Source organism: Cupressus sempervirens, chromosome 10, assembly GCF_028749045.1.
Source record: "Cupressus sempervirens isolate cs-2001-9-10 chromosome 10, ASM2874904v1, whole genome shotgun sequence".
Lineage (NCBI taxonomy): Eukaryota > Viridiplantae > Streptophyta > Pinopsida > Cupressales > Cupressaceae > Cupressus > Cupressus sempervirens.
Genome location: NC_143127.1, coordinates 829483672 through 829503288, shown reverse-complemented (window position 1 = coordinate 829503288; position 19617 = coordinate 829483672).

Genomic DNA, 19617 nt, shown 5'->3' with positions numbered 1-19617 from the left:
TATATAGATCAATCAAGATGTGGTAGCTTTGACCGTTGATGACATGTACAGTTTGCAAATCTTTACTCCATGCTCGTACTTCATCCATGATACTGAAGTCCTACCTTAATATTGCAATGACCTTGTTCACATTCTCCTATGTAGCATGTAGCAACTTCAAGTACCTATGATTATGGTGACACATTTTTCCTCAAGGCTATCTCTCCATTCCTGGGAAGCTTTCAAAATTGGATTGAGTCATGTGCCTTCCTCTTCTCTAAGAATGGTATTTAGAGTCTCCTCAAGGTGTTTAGGATCAAGAGGACCAATGACTTCAACTAGATATCCCTTCAGGATCTCTACTTGCCTTTGAAGTGTTTGGATTTCAATCTCATCCTATTCCATGTGCTTGAGAACCTCTTCGACTCCAATAGTCATCATTTTTTGGGTTGTATCTCATCTAGGCCTTCCCAACATAATTTCCTTCACTTCATAGTCCTCAAGACTAACAACTTCTAAATTTGTACCTTCAGGAGGGTGAGCCACTTGTGTAAATAAATCCTGGTTTCATATTGTAGTGATGAATACAAATGACGTTGCATAATGTAATGGAGACTTAGGCTTGTTCAAGATCTCTACAATATCAAAAATTTCATCCTCTGAAGCACGGAACTAATGCTTGGCACTTCTCATTATTTCTTTCTAGAACCACCTTAGGGTCTGTTTCTCTACAACCTTAGCTCTAGATGATGAAGGGTTGTATTCAACTACCTCCTTCCCTTTGTCACTCTTGCTCAGAGTCTCCTGCTGTGAGGACTCTTCTTCTATAGTCTTGATTTTTGTAGATCTTGTAGTTTGATCCTTAACATCCTAAGAAGGCTATTGTGTATACTCTGCTACATGTTCCTCTTTTTATGCCTCTTTAGTAGCCCTTGGCTCAAGTTTCTCTTGTGATGATGGCTCCTTTTGAACATGTTCCTCTTCTAAACTCAGAGGTGGAGGAGTGACTAAACCTTTATCTACTACTATAATCTGTGGTGGAGATGGAGGAGTGATGTCAAGACACTGTGTTTTTGGTGGCATCTGCATCTAATCCTCCCATTAGATTTCTCCTATAATAGTGTCTTTGATCTTATCCCCAACCAAATTTATACCCACTGGCATGAAATCTTCTATAGAGAAAACATCTTCACCTTGCTCCCTTTGTCCATTCACCCATCATTGCACTTCGTCTTCCGAAGAAGAGAGTTCTATAGGTTCTGCTCAAGTGGGTGGTTGGGTACTCGTGGCACTCTTCCTCCTTTCCATCTCTATGGCCTTGGCTAGCCAATTTCTCCTTTGTATGGGTAATTCCTCCTCCTCTTCTGATTTAGTTTCTTCTAATCTATTTCTTCCTCTAGAATGGTTTCAGGAATAGATGGATTAGGCACTAATCTTTTACAAACTCTTTGCCCCTTGTTCATTCTAACCTTAATTCTCTTTTGCCTCTATGGAATAGTGGGAGAAGTGGGCTCTTCATGCATAGGAGGAATGGAAGTCTCTAGAATCTCTCCCTCTTTTAGTTGTTTTGACATGACATGAGGCTATTGGATTTCAACCTAGATTTGAGTAGCTCCATCATCCTAGAATTCTTGTGGACTTGGTTCTTATTTCTAGGAGGAGACTTGTTCTTCAACATGCTCTACCTAAATCCTCTAAGAAGAAGCTCTTTTCCTCTTTCCTTTCCTCTCTAGAGGGTGGTAGTATCCCACTGGTTAATCAAGCTGGTAGACTATTTCTAGCTGGATAGGAGACTTGAGCACAAAGGTTGGAATAGTTACTTTCCTCCCTTTACCCTTTTCTAGGTGAGCATGTGCATGGAATATCACTAAATCTAGGACTGGATCAAGTGGAAAAGGCTTCTTGATCATCCTCTTGGTCATTAAAATGACATGTCTTGCTTGATGATTGATATCATCTCCTTCCTCTCTATCAATCTCTAGATTTAGAATGGGTCTCTCACCAACTTTATCTACATTGAATAGGGGATCCAATAGCTCTTGTGAGTCCTGTAGCTTTATCTCATAAGGGATAGTGAAGTGGAGAGCCTTCTCTGCCAAATACAAAGTCATCCTACAATAGTCTTTGATGTGGACATCGTAGTCATCTGTGGAATTCATCCAATGATCTTCAATGACATCCTCATGATATAAGTCTTTCCCTGCCAGGTTTACTACTTTACCAACATTTTCAAAATATGGTCAAGGAGAATTATATTCTTCGAGAGGATAGTTTTCCCATTCCCACTCGAAAGTTGAGATATCCTATTTTCTCTTTACCTGATATGCTCCAACAACCAATGGCCAATCCGAACAAGGTCTCTATTATCTTTTGATCCTCTCATAGGCTGAGTTAATCTGTTGGGATATTTCCATTAAGACCAAATTGTCACTCAGGTACCTTGGGAGTTTTTTTGGATTGATAGATGCACCACCTACCTAAATATATGTGAATGTCTAGAACTAGATGAAATATGCACTGAGAGCTGTGATCTCTGCCTTGGCTTCATTGGACAATCTCTTCCCATAATCCCCTTAAACGAATTGAATGATGGCAAAGGTGAAGGCACCAATTCTATACTCCTTGCTTTTCAGTGAGAGCTTCTTCTTCACCAACTGAGGATAAACTATATATGGCCATGCATTAGGGTCCTACATACTACCCTTCTTGTACAACTTGAGATAGTTGGTTGCCCTTGCTACAAGTAGATACACCATGTAAGAAGTCATATAGAACTTCTTCTTGTCCTTTACCATCCACAACTAATCACACAAGTTCTCACTAAGTGTAGTGGCCCAATCCAGTGGTATCTTTGCATGTCTAATGGTCTCGATGAAGCTGACCATGAATGGAGCAAGATGACCTACTGCAGGAAAACTCATGACTCTGTTCAGGAGAATGATTGAATATCCAATGTCATCCTTCATGCATCCTCAATTCATACCCACTTTGTTGATTGTATTTCCCCAAGGTGGCTTCTCAATGAAGTATAAGGAATGTATGATGTCGATGGCCTTGTGGTGGTGATCTTTGTACCATCTCTTAGCTACTTCATACAAGAGTCTAATGAACTTATCAGCTCTAGGCAGATGGAAACCTCTCTTGATGTTATTAGGTCATAGATCTAAGACCACTTCTCTAGTGATTCTCTTAACCACCCTTTCATTAGGAAAAAAATGCTAAGATAAGGTCATAATCAACTCAGCTGACTGTATAGTCCCTAGATGTGATGCTGCATTCACTAATCTAGAATGGATCAATGCGGACATCAAAGTTGACCTTTCTATCGAATTGTTGCAAACTCTTAGGAATTCTCCCAAGTTTGTGTGTTTGAGGTTTGTATCTTTGATCTCAACATACTCATCATGTAACCGTGATTTTGGGGTCACACCTTAAAACTTGTAAACAACTGGCTTCGCTACTCATCTGAATGTAGATGCCATCTGCTTGTGTTACCTATGCATCATGAGAAAGAAAACACAATCAATCACCAGATAGCAAAAAATGTGAGTGAGGAAAAAAAAAATCCCCCATAGGGACCTATTCATTTTTATTTGAAAACTTTTTAAAATTAGTTTATTATTTTTTAAAGAATTATTTTTTTAAAAAAATTAATTTTTTTTTAAAATTTTAAACCAAAACCAAAATGCAAATAAATAGAAAAAAGGAAAAAAGGGGCAGGACATGCGCGCACCATAACACATATGGCATTTTGCATATGGCATCCATGAAGGGAATGTGCATGCTACACTCATCATACGACTGACACAAAGGCTTTTGTTCTTATGGGAGGTGCTCGCTATGTGAGCGGCGCCAACATGTAGTCATGCATAGTGCCTACTCATGTGAGTGGCACCAAAGTGTTTATACCACGTGCGATGCTTTCTCTTATGAGCGATGCCTAAATGATGTATCCTATGTGTGGCACCCAATCATGTGAGCAGTGCCAAAGTGTTTATACCACGTGCAGTGCCCAAAAAATGTATACTATTTATGACACCCACTCCTATGAATGGTGCAAAAAATGTATCCACTATGCACAATGTCCACTCATGTGAGTGGCACCAAAAAAAATTATGTGGTGTGTGGCGCTTGCTTATATGAGCAATGCAAAAATTGTATCCACTGTGCGCGATGTCCGCTCATGTGAGCGGTGCCCAAAAAAATGTTATGTCATGTGCGGCACTTAGAGTTTTACCTTTGTTCAATGACTGCAATGAGAAAGAAAAGAAATGTGAATGAGTTTTGAAGAAGGGCAAGGGGTTTTTATAACCCCTGCCACACATGGCCAAGTACACAGCATGCCTCTGTGCACACACCAGTACATGTCGCGCACTTGGCTTGAGTGCACTCGCGCATGTGTTTAGGACCCTTTTTTTTTTGGGATTATTTTGACGCAACTTATAAACTAAATTTTCTCTTTTTTGACTCCTGAACTATGAGTTCGGGAGTCAAAAAAAAAGTAGGGGGTCCCCATTCTTGGTGAGGAATGGGGTGTGTGTTGTGAATGCCACAACACATAATCCCTCCATCCAAATGCTCTACACACTTGGGAGCACTTTTCATCACCCACCATACCTATCTCATCCCACCATACCCACCACATCTTATCCATTTCACCTGCCATCCTTCTTTAGATCTTGGTACAAATAAAGTCCATCACCAAATACATACTTTTGGTCATCCTTTTGACATTCGTTCCCCATCAAAGTTTGTATCCACATATCCTTTATCCACCCACCCTTTCATCCATATAAGCCCTCCATCATCCTCATCTACCAAATATTATTATCCCCTATCTTCCCTACTTATTCACCTTTCCTCCTCCTAGGTTCCATCTATCTCCCTCATCCTCTTGTTGACCAATCCTCTATCCTATCCTACCCCTTATAACACCTCCTCTTGAATAACATATAACTGGGGGCACTATATTCCTTAGAGATCATGTCATTTCCACCTTTCCATCCCCCTATGCTAGCCCTATTTTGATCTTGTCATCACCAAAACCATTCATCTCCCAACTTCGATCTTTTCACATCCCTCTACCTGAACCTTCTACCAGTCATCCCCTTTTCTTGTATCCTTGCACTTCTCACTATCTCTCCATCTTTCCTTGGTCTAATACAACCCTTTTCATTGGTATCTATCCCTAGGCTATCCCCATATCCCCTAATGTCATTCATTCATATCATCACGCTCCTAAAAATCTACCCTCTACTACACCATCTCATTGCACATCTTTTTAACTCATCCAATCACATTCTAAATCTTCTTCCCACCCTTGTTACATGCTTTGGTCACACCCCCATCATCATCATTGGGATACATCCTTCCCTCCCATTATCTTCAAGTATATCTGACATGACCCCTCCTAAAGAAACTCCTATAATTATAATTGGATAAAATATATTCATAGTTCATATACTATTATCTATTATTTCCAAAAGAAATAATATTGATATAGATAAAAATCTATGATCTATTTTTAATAATATAAATTATTATTATTCATAATAAGTTATTTATAATAACATAAATTATCATTCATAATTATTTATATTATTCATTATCATTCATAATAATATATAGTATACATATTTAGCCAATGAGATTTATATATAGACATTTAAATATAAATTTAATAAAATAAAAAACAAGCTAACCAAAACTAAATGATATATACATATATATATATATATATATATATATAAAATAAAATATGACTCTTATAAATTATATTAAAAGCAATACAACACGTTCTATAAGCAATTGATAAAATGTACATTGGGACGTGTCCCCTCAATCACATCTGTTCTAACCGAGTCGAGCATTATTTATGAGACTGAGGGAGGACTTTGAAGGACGTGGTCAGATGGGAAGTCACATCAAATCTTGTCGAGGCATATGCAATTACGTGGAAGAAGGTAATCACTAAAGTACACTAATCAAAGAGCAAGTGATACCAGTAATCACCATCCATAGCAGGTGGAAAGAGATAATATAAAAAGGGGAAGAATACAAAGGAGAAACAAAAACATAACATCAGTCTTAATTCTAGAAAATAGGAAAGATGAATGAAACTACATTGAAATCATTGCACATTTATTAAGGTGATTAAGGTAGAAAGGTCAGAGGTGTCAAAGTTGTATATGTGACAAAGAATCCACAATCTACTATATGGGTCCAGCCATGTCAGACAGTAAGTAGGTCCAAAATAGTGTCAAACCCAAGTACATGAGGCCCGATCATTAAATTTTACATCTACACTCAATACAACAATCAAATCCATTATTATTATTGAGTCTATTTAATTGATAAGGGAGAATATTGAAAGTCATTCAACTATTAATATATTAAGTTAATTGTAATAAGGAGAGTTTTGGAAATTATAATTTATCTCATTTACAAATTATCAAATATGTACATATGTATATTATTTAAAGGATTGGAGGTAATTACAAATTTCACATAATTTCCAAATATAAAGTGAATATTTGAAATTCTTAAATCGGAACCAAGAGCAACTTGAGATATAGCTAAAAAGGGGTCATTACAATTGGTATCAGAGTCTGATCCTGCCATCTTGAAAATATAGTAAATGACAAGAGGAGCAAAGATGAATGAACAAATATCTAACAAACTTAGGAACATTATGGAACAAACAAACCAAGCTCTAGTAGAGCAGATGGAGAAATCAAACCAAGCACTCCTTCAAGCATTGCAAAACATGGAAAATTCCATAAACAATCTAAGAAACAACAATGCTAGTGGAAGAGACATAAGTTCAAACCACTTAGAAAATAATGGAGCTTCATCATCTTAGGTGCCCAAACCCCCTTTCTTACCTCAGGAGGACCCCTCGATGGAAGGAGAGGGATGAACAACCAATAATGTCATTGAGAATGCAAGGGCTTATGCCAGTCTTGAACTAGAAATTAGAGAGCTAGTAACATTTAGAGAATTTTGTGAAGCCAATAGGCAAGAAACTCCTAGGAGAAGAAGAAGACCACAAAATCAAGATCTTAAAAGCAAAGTAAATAAAGTAACACTTCCAAATTTTGATGGATTGGAAAAGACCACTGCACATGCTTTATACAAAAATTGAACACTTATCTTACCCTTAGCCCAATGACAGAAGAGGATGCACTTCAATTTGCAATCCTTCACCTAGAAGGCACGACATATGATTGATGGCATCATGGCCTTGTCACTCAGGGACACCAAAATATTACTTCTTATGAAGAATTATCTCAAAAACTCATTAAGAGGTTTGATAGAAAACACTCTCAAGAAGACTTTAGAAAGCTAACTCAAATCAAGCAACAAGGATCAGTCGAAGGTTATATAATCGGATTCCAAAAACTCTCAGTCAGAGTTACAGGAGTAGATAATGATAGACTCACTTACTTGTTCATGGAAGGATTAAAAGATTCACTAAGAGGGTTGGTTAGTGCTCTTAAACCAACATCTCTTGACGATGCCATTGAAACAGCTTTGAGATTAGAAATTTCATCACCAAGTTGTAAACCTCTGAGCAACCATAGCAAACCATTCCACGATATGAGTGAAAAGCACAAGCAAGAACTCCCAAAAAGAAAATGTTTTCACTGTGGTGAGGACTATGAAAAGGGTCATCTATGCCAAGATGAGAAAGCTCAAAAACAACAAGAAGACTTAAGAAGGAAGAAATTATGCTTCAAATGCAAGGAATCATGGGAACTAGGACATAAATGCAGAAAGAAAAGTCAAGTTCATAGAATAGAGGAAATAATCGACCCAGAATTAGGAGGAACAACACCGAAGAAGATGAGATATGATCAAGGGAATAGATGGAGCTTCAAGGAAGTTCAACCATACTTAAAAATATGAAATTTTAAGTTTTCTTAATTAATGTAATCATAAAGGTGTAAAATTGATTATTTGATAAAAGTTTAAGGGATTTCAAATAGCTTTCCTATGGAGTCTATAATCAAGGAAGGTCTATAAGACACCTTATTGTAGTACTAGTTAAGGGAAAGACTATATAGAAACCCTATTTTATATAACTTTCCTATGGGGTTTGCAATTAAGGAAAAAGCCATATTTAACTTTCCCGTGGGGTCTGCAATTAAGGGAGGTCCGTTAAGAAACCTTATTGTAGTATTAGTTAAAGGAAAGGTCATATTTAACTTTCCTATGGGGTTTGCAATTAAGGGAGGTCTGTTAAGACACCTTATTGTAGTATCAGTTAAGGGAAAGACCATATTTAACTTTCCTATGGGGTTTGCAATTAAGGGAGGTCTGTTAAGACACCTTACTGTAGTATCAGTTAAGGGAAAGGCCATATTTAACTTTCCTATAGGGGTCTACAATTAAGGGAGGTCTGTTAAGACACCTTATTGTAGTATCAGTTAAGGGAAAGACCATATTTAACTTTCCTATGGAGTCTAAAATTAAGGAAGGTCTATTAAGACACCTTATTGTAGTACTAGTTAAGGGAAAGACTATAAGGGCATCTATCCTTCCTATGGAGTCTACAATCAGGGAAGAGCTACTATGATACCCTATTGTAGTACTAGTTAAGGGGAAGATAGTAAGGGAATCCTACCACTTTCCTATGGAGTCTGCAATTAGCGGAGGACACCCTATTGTAGTGCTAGTTAAGGGAAAGATAGTAATGACTTCTTTTCACAAGAACCTTTCTAGCCAACAAGAAATCCACTAAGTAGACCACCTTGTGTGGATGCCTAACACCTATCACCAAGGCCAAGGGGGCCAAAGTTCTACTCTTGGGCTTAGTGGAGAATTGGCTTGGATTAACTTATTATCATTCAAATTTCTTTGAAGTTTTTATATATATATATATGCATGTACTGATGTTTATTTTGTGGTTGCAGGGTTTATAAGCCTAAAAAAGAAGTATAGTCATTGTGCATTATTAATTTTAGGATCTAATCAAAGTTATGTATAATGTGTCTACATCGTGTCTACTTTGTGTCTTCATGCATCAATGTGTATGCTTCGTGCTTTCTTTTTGTCTTCATACATTCATGTGTATACTTTGCATTCAAATGCATACTACACATGTGGCTTTTTATAAAATAGAATGAAGTAATATTACAAGTAAAAATTTGAATGGGATCTAGTAGTCAATTTCATTACATAAGGTGAAACAAATATGGAAATGTTTATTGCTTGAGGACAAGAAAATTCGATAGGGGTGGACAGTCATGACCCCTCTGAAAGAAAAACCTATAATTATAATTGGATAAAATATAATGATAGTTCATCTACTATTATCGATTATTTCCAAAAGAAATAATATTGATATAGATAAAAATCTATGATCTATTTTTAATAATATAAATTATTATTATTCATAATAAGTTATTTATAATAACATAAATTATCATTCATAATTATTTATATTATTCATTATCATTCATAATAATATATAGTATAAATATTTAGCCGATGAGATTTACATATAGACATTTAAATATAAATTTAATAAAATACAAAACAAGCTAACCAAAACTAAACTATATATACATACATACATACATACATATATATATATATATATATATATATATATATATATATATATATATATATATATATATATATATATATATATATATATATATATATATATATATATATATATATATATATATATATATATATATATATATATATATATATATATATATATATATATATATATATATATATATATATATATATATATATATATATATATATATATATATATAATATGACTCTTATAAATTATATTAAAAGCTATATATATATATATATATATATATAATATAATATGACTCTTATAAATTATATTAAAAGCAATACAACGCATTCTATAAGCAATTGATAAAATATACATTGGGACGTGTCCCCTCAATCACATCTATTCTAACTGAGTCAAGCATTATTTATGAGAGTGAGGGAGGACTTTGAAGGATGTGGTCAGATGGGAAGCCACATTGAATCTTCTCGAGGCATATGCAATCATGCAGAAGAAGGTAATCACTAAAGTACACTGATCAAAGAGCAAGTGATACTAGTAATCACCATCCACAGCAGGTGGAAACAGATAATATAAAAAGGGGAAGAATACAAAGGAGAAACAAAAACATAACATTAGTCTTAATTCTGGAAAATAGGAAAGAATAACGAAACTACATTGAAATCATTGCACACTTATTAAGGTGATTAAGGTAGAAAGGTCCGAGGCATCAAAGTCATATAAGTTACAAAGAATCTACAATCTACTATATGGGTCCAGCCATGTCAGATAGTACGTAGGTCCGAAATAATGTCAAACCCAAGTACATGAGGCCCGATCATTAAAGTTTACATCTACACTCAATACAACAATCGAATCCATTATTATTATTGAGTCTATTCAATTGATAAGGGAGAATATTGAAAGTCATTCAACTATTAATATATTAAGTTGATTGTAATAAGGAGAGTTTTGGAAATTATAATTTATCTCATTTACAAATTATCAAATATTTACATATGTATATTATTTAAATGATTGGAGATAATTACAAATTTCACATAATTTCCAAATATAAAGTGAATATCTGAAATTCTTAAATCAGAACCGAGAGAAACTTGAGATATAGCTAAAAAGGGGTCATTACAATATAATTTCGTTATCCATATCACCCTACTTACCATCAATCCATTTTATCTCACTGTCTCTTCATCCTAAGCTTCTTACTCCCACTATCTTAAGCTTTTCACAAACTATCTTCTCATCTAGTTTTCCTCTATCTCATTATCCCATACTTTTCCTCTATCTCCTTATCCCATGCTTTTCCTGTATCTTATCATCCTAAGCTTTTTATCCAGTAATCTCCTCATCCCAATGCTTTTATTCACTATCTCTCCATCTTTTTCTTTCCCATTGCTATCCTATCATGTTGAGCTTTTGTATGATAATCCCTTGGAAATCCTTTGATCTTTTAGTTGTATAGACCTTGCACATTAGTCCTCCACTTGGTCCCATTGTATATCTATCATCTCTTAGTATCAGTTCATGCTTCATTGCAAAGTGCAATTCTCTTGGATAGGTGCTTTAGCAAATTCTTGTACAAGATCCCTTGTCATCAAAATGTTGTCCCACAAATTTTTGATTTCCTAGCTCATCCTAGTGCTTGATATTACCCATAGATCCTTGCAAGATGCATCCTTCCTCTCATCTAGTCTTGGTCCGTCAGTATCTAGTCCTATTGATCTCTTTGGAAAAAGTTAACTTTTCTATGGATTTACATTCTCTTTCAATTTATTTTTCTTTTTAGGATTTCACATTTGGTTCTTAAATTATCTCTTCCAAGACATTTGGGTTGTTCCCTCCTCAAAGTCACCACTATCTTTTATATCATGGTGTGTGATGAATGGGGCAATTCACATGCAAGGTCTTGATCATGTCTTTCATATTTTGTTTTTTTTGCTTGTGGGCTACCCAATATTGTTCCCACTTTGATTCTTCTCTTATTCATGTGTGATGCTAGGGTAATCCTTGCATGTTTGTTTTGTGTCAGTCCTCTATAATATTGGTACAAGGGCCTTGATGTTCTTAGTAACCTTGGCATATCTTCAATATTCCTATATCAAAATATGTGCTCAACTACATGGTGGTGCTCCCCTTTGGAACACCCCCACACTCAAGCTTCAATCGATTACTTCAAAACATCACATCCTATCCAAAATCATCTCATCCTATACAAAAACATCACATCCTATCCAAAAACATTCCATCCTATCATAGCTAAGCATCCCATCTTATCGAAACATCCCATCCTATCATAGCTAAGCATCTCATCCTATCAACACATCCTATCCTAGCTAAACATCCCATCCTATCCAAACATGACATCCTATCCAAAGCATCCCATCGTATCAAAACATCTCATCCTATCCAAAAACATCTCATCCTATCCAAAAACATCACATTCTATCCAAGAATACCATCCTATCCAACCATCCCATCCAATCAATCCTACAATCATGATCCAACCAATCTATTAATCATATAGTATCCAATCTTGCATCCATCTTAATCATCGATCATGCATCAATCATAATCATATCTCTTGCATCAATCATAATCATAGCTCCTACATCTATCCTAACCATAGATCCTACATCTATCATAATCATATCTCCTACCTCAATAAAAATCATTTCTCCTGCATCAATCATAATCATAGGCTTCACTAATTATTATCCTAGAATCATACTCTCCCCAACCCTACCATCTTAAAAATTGTTCCACTGGGTTCAATTTAAGTAGTTGATCAAACCCCCCCCCTCCCCCATAACCAGTGTTTTTACCCCTTGGTTATCCTTGTGCACAAGGTTTTCCTTTGTACCATTCTCCCCTAGTGAGATTATGAGCTTCCTCAAATCCCCTCTTTTAGCCACTCTCAGTCCTCCTACTTGCCCTTGATTCTTGTACTTTTCAAGAAGCTATTAGACCTTGCCTTCTCTCCCTACCACCTTCTTGAGGGGGCATCATATAGTCCATTCTCTTCCCTTCTATCTAAGATTGGGGTAACAATGTTGCTTCAAAAAGTCTTCTTTGCATCGTTTATATTTGAACTTCTTTGAAATAATGTTGTTTCAACACTATGTTAGAGAGGGGCAAAATGTAGACACCTAAATCTGATTACATCAATAGGTAATTGTATTTAGTCATCTCCTAGGACATTATTGATTGAATATTTACTATTTAATTAATTAATCATCATCCCGTAGTTAATTAATTTATTTAATTAACTATAGTCCAATTGATAAAATCAAATGATAACCCAAAATAAATTTATCAATTAAATCCCTATTAAATTGAATAAATCCTCAAATCTATTCAATTTAATTCCATACCCCCCATTTTATTAAATAAATCATTTAGTAAAATATCTAAAATCCTAAAAGCCTCCTTAAATCCTATCCTAACCCCTAATTTAACTCATTCACCCATACTAACCTCACTTAGCCACCTAAATAACCCATCCCATCAAAGCTAAATCACTTACCCGTAACCCCCCTTCTAAGCTAATCCTAAACCCCTTCCTAAACGTGTGCACAAATTTAAGTAAGGGTTAAGACTTGCTATCCCAAGCCAAAGTCAACAAACTCAACCACACCTCTTAAATCCTCATTAATGACTCTTACACCTCTTACACCTCCCTTAATGAATCTTACATACCTCTTACATAGTCAACCTCCCTCATTAATCCTTTGATCAATCCATATCCTATGCTCTCACACTCATCCTCCTTGTGAATGTCACTCTCCTATTGATGCTAAACAAGCAAAATCCATGGGCTTCCTTTTGAGTGCATCTTGACCCTCCCTCACCATCTTATCATCCTTGCTTCTTGATCATCCATCTCTCTACCCCTTGGCCTATAAATAGAACCCTCCCCCTTCACAAAAATCATCAACATTTCATGTAATGTTATAATGCTATTTTGAGAGCTTGAAAACTACCAAAAAACTATTATAATGCTGAAATACCTCCATGACTCCATATTTGAAACCATCCTTCATGTACACCATTCATTCACTTGAAGCTTGAGCATAATCATGAGCACACATATCTACCTATCAAGGACAAATCGATTTCATCATGGGTTATACCATTAGGAACCTACCATTCTTGGTTTGCCTCCTTTTGTGGTGATAATCATTAGTTCTATCTTAGGTGTTAACTTGTTTAGTATTGTTAATACTCTCATTTAATAGTTAGTATTCATGTTGAAGTACTAGATTAGGTGATACAAAAAATATGAAGAGCAATAATTTAGTAAGAAACACTTCTTACCTTCATGGGTAAATATCACATGCAAGTTTGACTCAATTCTTAGTCACCTGATAAAATAAATAAGTGCGTTTGAGGAGATCACCACAAGGAATTGAATGAGATAAAATTATATCAACTGATACCAAGAGAGAAGGGGTATTGAAGACACATCCATCCATATCTCCCCCCACCCCTAGTTATAATACATACTTAGAAAATAAAAAATGTTATTGGTTAATCATCAAAGTGATGTTGGAGAAATTTGATAATCATGGTCAACTCAAGATATAGAGTGATTTAATAAAGATAAATTTAAACAAGGGAAATAAAGAAAAATTGAAAGCATATAACTTCCATTCTTAGTGGGTGGCCACATTGGAAAGGTGGACCCACAATGATTGGTTAATAAGGAGATACTCATGTGGTTGATCATGTCGAGTGGTTATAGAGAGTGTCTTCTCAATGAATAGCTGTGGATGTTAAAATGTATAAGAATATATAATGAAGAAATAAAGAGTAGTATTGAAATGCCATTGGAGTTGAGTAAAGGATTTGAAGCATCTTCCATTCAGAACGATGATGTACATATAATTATTTATTATTCATGAGTATTATATTAGTCTCTCTCTTTTTCTTTAATACTATAAGAGAGTTGTGACTTGATCTTTTCCTCTGAGAATGTTATTGTAGAAAAAGGAAGGAGAGATTGATATCAAATTGAAAGGGATTATGACACATCCATGTGAAGGAGCAGATAGAGGATATGATTAGTTGATTTTTTGAAGATCTTGATCATATAAAAATTAGATGGAGTTTTGAATTCATGCAAACTTTTGGTATCATCTATTTGATTGTGTGGTTTAATGGGCTTACCCTATGTGTACATCATGAGGAAGTGGCAACTTCCCAATGTTGTCACTTGTATCTGCAAAAATTATTGAAAGGTGACAATCTTACACCTTCACCTTAATTTTCCATTATGATGGATATCTTACAATGCCTATGCATATTTGATGAAGGGTGCTCCCCTTAAAACCATACAATATAATAGAAACAAAGAAACAACAATATTTGCAAGAACAAAATATGGGCTTCTTATTATCATTGCAAACATGAAATTACAAAATCTACGATTACAATATGCTAACCCACATGGGAATCTTCATTATAATAATTTGCAAGAAAAAGCTATGAATTATCACCCAGAGTTAACCTAGACAGTGTTTGGGCATTTCTTAAATAGGCAATTTATGTCACTCGGGAAGGTTCTAGACATTCAAACTTAATACACAAGGCTGAAAAAACCTAACAATACATATAAAGTTGGCCAAATACACCTTTAAAATTTATTTTGGACATTTTGGTTTGCCCAACTTCAGAAGACCATAACTCTCAAACTATTGCTCTAATTGGCTATTATAACCACTTTTATAAACCCCGACTCTTAACCTACATGCCCAGATCTAAAAGTGCCCATCTATCAATTTTTCAAGCCTCATCCAAGAACTTTAAGGCCTCCAATAATGAGCTTGAATTTTATATACAAAATTGCAAACCAAAAATTTGCAATAAATCCATGAATATGCATGATATGGTACTAAGCTTCAATTGGTGGGCTAATATATCCAAGATGAATATCCACCTCTGAAATTAGGACATTCTAAGCTCATATGAAAAACTTATTAAAAATAGTAAGTTCCCAAAAATAGTAACCCCCTGGTCTACTAGTCCTAATCAAAATAGAAAAAGGTTGGAAAAAATTTTTTTTTTGGGCGATGTAAGATTGCCCTTACACCCAGGATGCTCCCGCATTAGACACCCAGGGTAATTTGAGGAGTGACTCTGTCATGTCTTAGGTGTTCAAAGGAAAACCAAGATGATTAACCTCCTCCTTTGCTAGCCATGATGAATCCTTTACTAGTCTTCCTTTCCATTTGACCAGGAATTCTTCATAAATTTTGTTCCTTGTACATTTTCCAACATGACTGTCCACTATCTCCTCAATCTCTTTTCTAACCGAACTAGTTGTTGGAATAATCCATTGCACTTTTACAACTTCATCTCCATTACCTCCTTCATAATATGTTGTCAAATATTAAATGTTAAATACTGGTGAAATATTCAATTCAGTAGGCAACTCCATTTCATAGGCATTTCCAGAATCATTCATTTTTACTATCTTGCATAGTCCAAACTTCTTCATCTTCATCTTATTAGACATACCCACTGGAAAATGCTCCTTTCTCAAATGAACCATGACTTCATCTCTGATTTGAAATTCCTTATACCTCCTTTTCACGTCTACCTTAGCTTTGTAGTGTATATTCAGCTTTATAATGTACTTCCTCACCTCCTCATGCATGTTCTTCAAATATTTAGCAAATTCTTCTACTTTAACACTACTTATCTCTCCTTTATCCAACTATTGTAATTTAGAAGCATTTCTAGGACTACTCACATATACAATCTAGAATGTTAATTTTCTAGTACTCCTATTGACAAAAATATTATATGCAAATTTTTCCTATGGAAAAATCATATCTCATCCTTTTGGCTTGCCTCCAACCAAACATCTTAGCAAATTTCCCAAACTCTAATTCACAACTTCTGTCTGCCCATCACTCTGTGGATGATGTGATGAGTTGAACTTTAAATTTTTCTTGAATTTCTTCCACAATGTATGCCAAAAATACCCAAAAAACTTCGTATCTCAATATAAAATTTACTCTTTGGCAAACCATGTAGTCTCACCACTAGCATCACTAGTCTTCTTGCAAGGAATGAAATGTGTCATCTTCAAAAACCTATCAACCAACACAAAAATCCATGTTGACATCCTCTCATGGCTTCTCTAGTAAAGTAATGGCCAATACAACCTTGTATTCTGCTTCATTCCTTTCACCATCTCACATAGTTAGAAACTCTGTACAAATTTCTTCATATCTTGCTACAACTATGGCTAGCAATAATTTTATCTCTACCAAAGTCTCTAGCCAAAGCTCCACTATGTTTCTCCTTGATGAGATTCTCTCTCATTGAACTTCTTGGAATGCACAACTAACTTCCTTTGAACAACATACCATCTTGGATTATGAAATCCAACCACTTTGTCTTATCAAGAATAATAGCTTATGTAGAAGCCTTCGAAGCTTCACTCAAATTAGGATCCTTTGGATATAAATTATTGAGTTCCTTGAACCCAACCACCTTAATCTACATTTTTGTTAGTAAAAGTTCTCTTCTACTAAGAGCATCTACAACTCTATTAGACTTTCCACTCATGTGTTCCAAAACAAATGTATAACTCTACAAAAACTCAAACCACTTCAAATGACTTTGGTTTAATTCTCCTTGACTATTCAAATATTGCAAAGCTTGATGATCAATAGAGAACACAAACTCCTCAGGAAGAACATAGTGTCTCCACTTCTTCAATGCTTGAATTATAGTATAAAATTCCTAATCATAAATAGAATATTTTCTTTTGACATCATTCAATTTCGCACTAAAGTAAGTAATGAGTCTACCTTCTTGGCTCAAAATAGCTCCTATTGCAGTACCACTTGCATTAGAATCTACTTGAAAAAACTTGTTAAAATCTGGAAGTGTTAAAATAGGCTTCTCTATAACTTTCTATTTCAATAGATTAAAACTCTTATCTGCTCCTATAGTCCACTTTAATTATTTCCTATCCCTTCTCATTGTTTTAGTCAAGGGTCCACAAAAACTGCTAAAACCTCTTTTGAAATTTCTATAAAAACTAGCCAGTCCATGAAAATATCTTACCTCTGTAGCACTCTTTCGAGTAGGCCATTCAAGGACAGCCTTCACTTTCTCCAAGTCTATTTTTAGACCTTCTGCTAAGACTACAAATCCTAGGTACATTAACTCTTTCTTCACAAAATTGCACTTCGTCAGGTTTATCAATAACTTTTATTCCCTCAACTTATCAAACACCTTTCAGATATGCATCAAATGCTCCTCCAATTTCTTATGAAAGAATAAAATATCCTCTTAGGTAAACAATGACAAAATTACCAAGAAACTCCTTTAGTACCTCATTCATGACCCTCATGAAAGTGTCTGGTGCATTGGTTAGCACAAAAGGCACGACTAACCATTTGTGTAGTCCTTCCCTTTTCTTGAAAGAAGCCTTCCACTCATCACCATCTCTAATATGAATCTAATGATATACACTCTTCAGATCTATTTTTGTGAAATACTCAGCCCCACTCAAATAGTCCATGATATTATCCATCTTTGGAAATGGAAATATGTACTTGATTGTGATCTTGTTAATAGCACAAGAATCTATTCACATCCTCCATTCTTTTTTGGTGATAATGCTATTGGTATAGCACATGGACTTGGACTCTCTTGAAGTAACCCCTTTTGTGACAACTCATGAACTTGTCTACTCAACTCTTCACTTTTTACAAGTGTCATTTTGTGTACTGCCTTGTTTGGAAAATTGGCCCCTGGAATCAAATTCATCTGGTGACTAATCTTCCTCATTTGGGGTAATCTATCAAGTATATTATCTGACATAATATCAAAAATTCTCCCAACATATCTGTAACTTATCTAGGTACTTCCTCTACTTCTTTACCATCATTTGGAATTATAGAAAAATGCATATGCTAATGCTTTGTACCTTGGAGAAACTCATTTCCATCAATGAAACATATTTTTGTAGCACTACATGCCTTTTATTATTTCTCCTTCGGTGACTTCAACTTATGTTTCACCCCATCCTTTGTCATAGTGTAGGTATTTTCTAGCTCATAATGTATAGCATGCCTGTCAAACTGCCATGACCTACCTAGCAACATATAACATATGTCCATAGGTATGATATCACAAAGTACCTCATCTTGGTAGCTTCCAATCTTTAATTTCTCTAAGCATAGCTCACTAACCATGACCTTGTGGTCATCTTGCACCCAAGCAATATGGTATGGGCATGGATATTTATGTCTTTTCAGCTTCAACTTTGTGACCTTAATTTCTGACACCAGATTGTCAGTACTTCCACCATCAATTATCACATCACAACACTTATCTTCACATCTGCACCTTGTGTTAAACAAGCTCCTTTGATGAAGTTCATTCTCACCACTAAGTAGGATTGTTCTACTCACAAGGACTTCTCATCTTTTAGCATCTTCAAAATGTGATGATCTGGCATCTTCATCAACATGGGTAACTCTAGCCTAGCCTTCTATTATTTGATCTATCCTTCCTTGGTGTTGGAAAAATTCAAAATTTTTATGCCCTTTTTCTCCATGGTGAAAACATTTCCCACATAAGCCTCCTCTTCCAAGTCCTTGTCCTCTGCCTCTTCCTCTCTGATATCTATTTTTCTAATCATGGAAATGATTGAAATTGTTTCCTCTATGGTTTTGATTGCTACTACTATCCCTATCCTTGTTCTTCTGATCATCATTTCGGCCTCCATAATGTCATCCTCTAGATCTTCCACCACGACCTCTTCCACTATTCTTGTTGTCAAACTTTTTTCTCATTTTCTCCTCAACTCTTAGGGAAAATCTAGTATACCTCCTCAATACTTGTCACTCAAACTAGACTCAGCTCATCCTAAATGCTTGACCTTAACCCATTAAGTTAACGGGCTACTTTCTCCTTATCTACTTCTGCATGGCCCATTCTAATGAGAACTTGGTAAAACTCTTCAGTATACTATTGAACAAATTTTCTTGCTTTCTCCAAGCCTTGCATTTTATTAAAAAGATCAAGCTCATAATCCACAAGAATGA